Consider the following 5,573-nt stretch of genomic DNA (forward strand, 5'->3'; position numbering starts at 1 on the left):
TTTTTAACTTTACAATATTGTATTGGTTTTGCCATATATCAAAATGAATCCACCACAGGTATACCTGTGTTCCCCATCCTGAACCCTCCTCCCTCCTCCCTCCCCATACCATCCCTCTGGGTCTTCCCAGTGCACCAGCCCCAAGCATCCAGTATTGTGCATTGAACCTGGACTGGCGACTCGTTTCATATATGATATTATACATGTTTCAATGCCATTCTCCCAAATCATCCCACCCTCTCCCTCTCCCACAGAGTCCAAAAGACTGTTCTATACATCAGTGTCTCTTTTGCTGTCTCGTATACATGGTTATTGATAATAGTAAAAATATATCTAGGACTTTCTCTGGTGTTGTTGTGGACAATGTCGGGTCAGTTCATTTTCAGATAGTTCCTTGATCTGGCTTATACTTCTCAAGATCTATAGGCCCCTTCCTATGTAGTCAGTGCTAACTATAGGGTTTTAATTTATTGCACCTGTCACTTCCAAGGCGGTTCCCTCTGTTTTGCTTCTTCTGTTTGTGGGTCTCTTCAGTGTCTAATTTACGCCCTGACACAAGGGGGCGGTGGTGGACACTTTTTTAGGCTTACTTGTTCAGTAGTGCTGTGGGGAGGGAGGAACACTGTAAACAAATAACATTGGTGTCTGTGGGGAGTGCTCCCAGTGTCTCATCCACACTGGGTTTGCCCCCACTCACAGCGTGTGCCTTCCCTGTCTACACTGCTTAGGCTCTAGGTTGCTCTGCTGGGAACTGTCTGAGGCCAGCCCTGGGTTGTATGCACTTCCCAGCTCTATGCCGCTCAGGTTCAAGTTCTCGGGTACTCCACAAAGGCACAGACTCTGTTGGGCTTGTGTTTGTGCCCTTCCCAGGTCCTAGCAGGTCAGGTGACTGGTGTTTGGTGAGCACAGTTGCTGTGACTTATCATCTCCCCTGTCCCTGCCACTTGGTTTTCTGGATGTACAACCAGCACAACCTTCTCAGGCGGATGTTGACCATCCAGAATCCCAAGAAGTCTTGGTTAGCAATGAAGCCTGCTTGCAGTTTGGTAGATGATGCCTCTCTGGGGCCGTGGTTGCCCCCTTCTGGCTCTGGCTGCCCTCGCCTGCCTGTCTCCGGCAGATGGGCCGGTCCACAGCCAGCTAGCTCTGCTCAGTCATTTGTTCTGTGAGAGAGCCTGGCAGTGTCTTAGGTTAGGGCTTTTCACAGGGTAGCTAGCCCACAGTCTGGTTTGATATCTCAAGTTAGTTCCCTCAGATTGCCCTTGGGGCATTCAGGCCTGGTCCTTACTCTAAGCAATTCAGCCCCTGCCTCCCTACCCAGCCCCCATTTGCTACTGGCGGATGAGGGCGTCTGCACTGCTTCTCTGCTGAGAGTTACCGTTGGGCACACAATCTGTGGGTTTTAATTATTTATTTATTTTTCCTCCCGGTTATGTTGCCCTCTGAGGTTCCAAGGCTCGCCACAGACTCACCAGTGAAAGTGTTTCCTGGTGTTTGGAAACCTCTCTTTTTTAAGACTCTCTTCCTGGGACAGATCTCTGTCCTTACTTCTTTTGTCTTTGATATTTTTTTCCTACCTCCTTTCGAAGACAATGGGCTACTTTTCTGGGTGCCTGATGTCCTCTGCCAGCATTCAGAAGTTGTTTTGTGGAATTTACTCAGCGTTCAAATGTTCTTTTGATGAATTTGTCGGGGAGAAAGTGGTCTCCCCATCCTATTCCTCTGCCATCTTAAGATCGCCCCCCCCCCACCCTGTTTTTTCCATTCAGGTTTTAAAAAGTGAAATGAGCATTTCAGCTGACACTATGATGGAGCAAAGCAGGCTTTTTTGACCATAAACTGATGCCACCTCTTGGTCATAAACCCTGCAGAAATTTAAGATGAGTCTCAAATTTCAAAGAGAGTCAGCAGAGAGTGTGAAGATATATGAACAGAGGAGAAAGCAGCTGAAGGCACAAAGGACCCCAAGGGGTTTTTAGAACTGCTTTCATTTAATAAGCCAGTAGTATAGCAACCTAAAGACCTTGGCTGTGATCACACCAGGATGTTTTTAATGGATTGCTGTGGGGAAACATGATGGGCACCTGCCATCCTCTGGCTCATGGTGCTAAGTGGGCAGCTCCAGCACCAACTCTGTGGCGAGCCTATAGCTGGGGGTGTAGTAGAGGTATTCCTTGCCATATGGGAGCTCTTTGGTGAAAAGATTCCTTTAAGGAAAAGTTTTTTTTGCTTCCTCTTCAGGAATGGTTGGAAGGACCATCATGCTGTCCCCATTCTTCCATTCAACCGGGGTGACTTCCTTCTTCTCTGCTCTCAGCTGGAAAGAGAATCTCATCAAAGTTCCTGCCAGTGGTAGCTGAGTAGAGGATGGACAGTTTCGGTTTCTTATCAGGACCAAAAGTGAACACCACATGAGCGGTCACAGGCATGCTCTTTTTGTCATTCTCTGGTGGGTCCAACATGCCCAACTGAATGACTAGGTCCCCATTCTTATCATCAGTGATAGGAAAAGGTAACCTTTTTGTGGCTCTTCACCATTGTAAGCATTGATATCCTTGCTCCATGCAAGATAGTCTTCCACGCTGTCTATGGAAAGAGCAATCATCTTAACTTTTCTCTTGGCAAGTTCTGGTGCCAGACTTGCTGCTCTGCCGAGTTCTGTGGTACACACTGGGGTAAAGTCCCGAGGATGGGAGAAGAGAATTCCCTGTGAGTCTCCCAGATAGTCATGGAAACAGATGCGGCTGATGGTAGTACTTGCTTCAAAGTTGGGAGCCTCATCCTGGAGGAGAAGCCCTCCGTCCGTGGCGGCAGCAGTGATACGGATGTAGGAGGAGATGCAGGACCGCCAGCCACTAGCCTGTGGTTCCAATTTCTCCAGTTGCACATTTTTAACGTGCTTAGTTTTTGTTATTGAGTGATAGAATTTTCTTATATATTTTGGATATTAATCCTTTATCAGACATATGGTTTACAAATATTTTCTCCTTTTCCATAGGAAATTTTATTGATTACATTGTTCATTTCTTAGTTGCCTATGCTTTTGTGTCATTTAAAAAATGCATTGTAAAGACTGAGGTAGAAATTATTTTTTTTTATTCTAGGAGTTTTACAATTAAAGTCTTATGTTTAAGGTTTTAATTTAAGTTGATTTCTGTATATTGTGTAAGATAAGGGTCCAATTTCATTCTTTTGTATATGAATATGCAGTTATCTCAACAGTATTCATTGAAGTTGTTTTTGCCCACTTTATATTCCTGGCACTTCTGTTAAAGATCATTTGATTAAACATGTGTGGGTTTATTTGAGGGTCCTTCATTCTGTTCTATTGGTCTATGTGTTTCTTTATATGCCAGTATCATACTGTTTTGATTCCTTTAGCTTTGTAATACAAATAGAAAATTAAAAGTATGATGCCTCTAACTTTTTATTTCTTCTTTCACAAGATTGCTTTAGCTATTTTGAATCTTTGTGGTTCCATTTGATTCTTGAGGATTATTTTTCCAGCATTTGCAAAAAATGCGATTGAAATTTTGCCATGGATTTTATTAAATCTGTAAATCTGGTCCCATAACTTCATGGGAAATAAATGGGAAAATAGTGGAAACACTGTTAGACTTTATTTTGGGGGGCTCCAAAATCACTGGAGATAGTGATTCCAGCCATAAAATTAAAAGACGCTTACTCCTTGGAAGGAAAGTTATGACCAACCTAGATAGTATATTCTAAAGCAGAATATTACTTTGCCAACAAAGGTCCGTCTAGTCAAGGCTATGGTTTTTCCAGTGGTCATGTATGGATGTGAGAGTTGGACTGTGAAGAAAGCGGAGTGCCAAAGCATTGATGCTTTTGAACTGTAGTGTTGGAAAAGACTCTTGAGAGTCCCTTGGACTGCAAGGAGATCCAACCAGTCCATGCTAAAGGAGATCAGTACTGGGATTTCTTTGGAAGGAATGATGCTAAAGCTGAAACTCCAGTACTTTGGCCACCTCATGCGAAGAGTTGACTCATTGGAAAAGACTCTGATGCTGGGAGAGATTGCGGGCAGGAGGAGAAGGGGACGACAGAGGATGAGATGGCTGGATGGTATCACCGACTCGATGGACATGAGTTTGAGTGAACTCCGGGAGTTGGTGATGGACAGGGACTCCTGGCGTGCTGTGATTCATGCGGTCACAAAGAGTCGGACACGACTGAGCGACTGCACTGAACTGAACAGAACTGAAATCACTACAGACCGTTACTGTTGGCTCAGCAGTAAAGAAACTTCCTGCCAATGCAGGAGATGCAGAAACGATTCCTGCGTCTGGAAGACCATCTGGAGAAGGAAATGGCAACCCACTCCAGTATTCTTGCTTGAGAAATCCCATGGACAGAGGAGCCTGGTGGCCTACAGAGTCAAAAAGATTCAGACATGACTTAGACAAACAGAAGTAGCAATCTGAGAACACACACTGTTTTTCCATTCAGGTGTGTCTTCTTCAATTTCTTCCCTTAATGTTTTATAGTTTTCAATGTACAAGTCTTTAACTTCCTTGGTTAAATTCATCCACAAGTATTTTATTCTTTTTGATATTGTTATAAAAATGATTGTTTTCTAATAGAGCCTGAAGTCAGGTAGGTTGATTCCTCCAGTTCCATTCTTCTTTCTCAAGATAGCTTTGGCTATTCGAGGTTTTTTGTATTTCCATACAAACTGTAAAATTATTTGTTCTAGCTCTGTGAAGAATACCATTGGTATCTTGATAGGGATTGCATTGAATCTATAAATTGCTTTGGGTAGTATACTCATTTTCACTATATTGATTCTTCCAATCCATGAACATGGTATATTTCTCCATCTATTAGTGTCCTCTTTGATTTCTTTCACCAGTGTTTTATAGTTTTCTATATATAGGTCTTTAGTTTCTTTAGGTAGATATATTCCTAAGTATTTTATTCTTTCCGTTGCAATGGTGAATGGAATTGTTTCCTTAATTTCTCTTTCAGTTTTCTCATTATTAGTGTATAGGAATGCAAGGGATTTCTGTGTGTTGATTTTATATCCTGCAACTTTACTATAATCATTGATTAGTTCTAGTATCAAGACAGTATGGTACTGGCACAAAGACAGAAATACAGATCAATGGAACAAAATAGAAATCCCAGAGATAAATCCACGCACATATGGACACCTTATCTTTGACAAAGGAGGCAAGAATACACAATGGATTAAAGAAAATCTCTTTAACAAGTGGTGCTGGGAAAACTGGTCAACCACTTGTAAAAGAATGAAACTAGAACACTTTCTAACATCATACACAAAAATAAACTCAAAATGGATTAAAGATCTCAATGTAAGACCAGAAACTATAAAACTCCTAGAGGAGAACATAGGCAAAACACTCTCTGACATACATCACAGCAGGATCCTCTATGACCCACCTCCCAGAATATTGGAAATAAAAGCAAAAATAAACAAATGGGACCTAATTAAACCTAAAAGCTTCGGCACAACAAAGAAAACTATTAGCAAGGTGAAAAGACAGCCTTCAGAATGGGAGAAAATAATAGCAAATGAAGCAACAGACAAA

The 5,573-nt window shown here is 42.3% G+C and overlaps 1 pseudogene; it reads right to left on the reverse strand.

Annotated features, from left to right (window-relative positions):
* Positions 1 to 2,107: 2,107 nt before the first annotated feature.
* LOC105002097 overlaps positions 2,108 to 5,573 on the reverse strand; it is a 152,942-nt pseudogene continuing 149,476 nt past the window's right edge.

Source organism: Bison bison, unplaced genomic scaffold (genome assembly GCF_000754665.1).
Source record: "Bison bison bison isolate TAMUID 2011002044 unplaced genomic scaffold, Bison_UMD1.0 scf7180017864389, whole genome shotgun sequence".
Lineage (NCBI taxonomy): Eukaryota > Metazoa > Chordata > Mammalia > Artiodactyla > Bovidae > Bison > Bison bison.